The sequence below is a fragment of the Penaeus monodon genome, chromosome 33, assembly GCF_015228065.2.
Source record: "Penaeus monodon isolate SGIC_2016 chromosome 33, NSTDA_Pmon_1, whole genome shotgun sequence".
Classification (NCBI taxonomy): Eukaryota; Metazoa; Arthropoda; class Malacostraca; order Decapoda; family Penaeidae; genus Penaeus; species Penaeus monodon.
The window spans coordinates 33181322-33181528 of NC_051418.1; the positions used below are offsets into that span (position 1 = coordinate 33181322).

At 43.5% G+C, this 207-nt stretch overlaps 1 protein-coding gene across 1 annotated transcript in view; it reads right to left on the reverse strand.

Annotated features, from left to right (window-relative positions):
• The window catches only part of LOC119594413 (tyrosine-protein kinase Fer-like), a gene marked incomplete in the record, with an annotated part of 99029 nt that overhangs the window by 14787 nt on the left and 84035 nt on the right, over nucleotides 1–207 (reverse strand).

The window sequence follows — 207 nt, forward strand, 5'->3', positions numbered from 1 at the left end:
TATCAACGCTATTCTAACCGACCAAAGGAACTCACTGTATGGTTGGTTGAATAATAACGTATCAGGGGCTGTTTGTCCGTAAATATTTCGCGCATGTTTGTCTGTCACGAATTCGGCGTTGCGTGAATGCATATATTTACGTGGAATTGAATCTGTTTGTCTCCCGTTGGTGGGTGGGTGTTTGAGATGCTGGTAATCATGGGAACT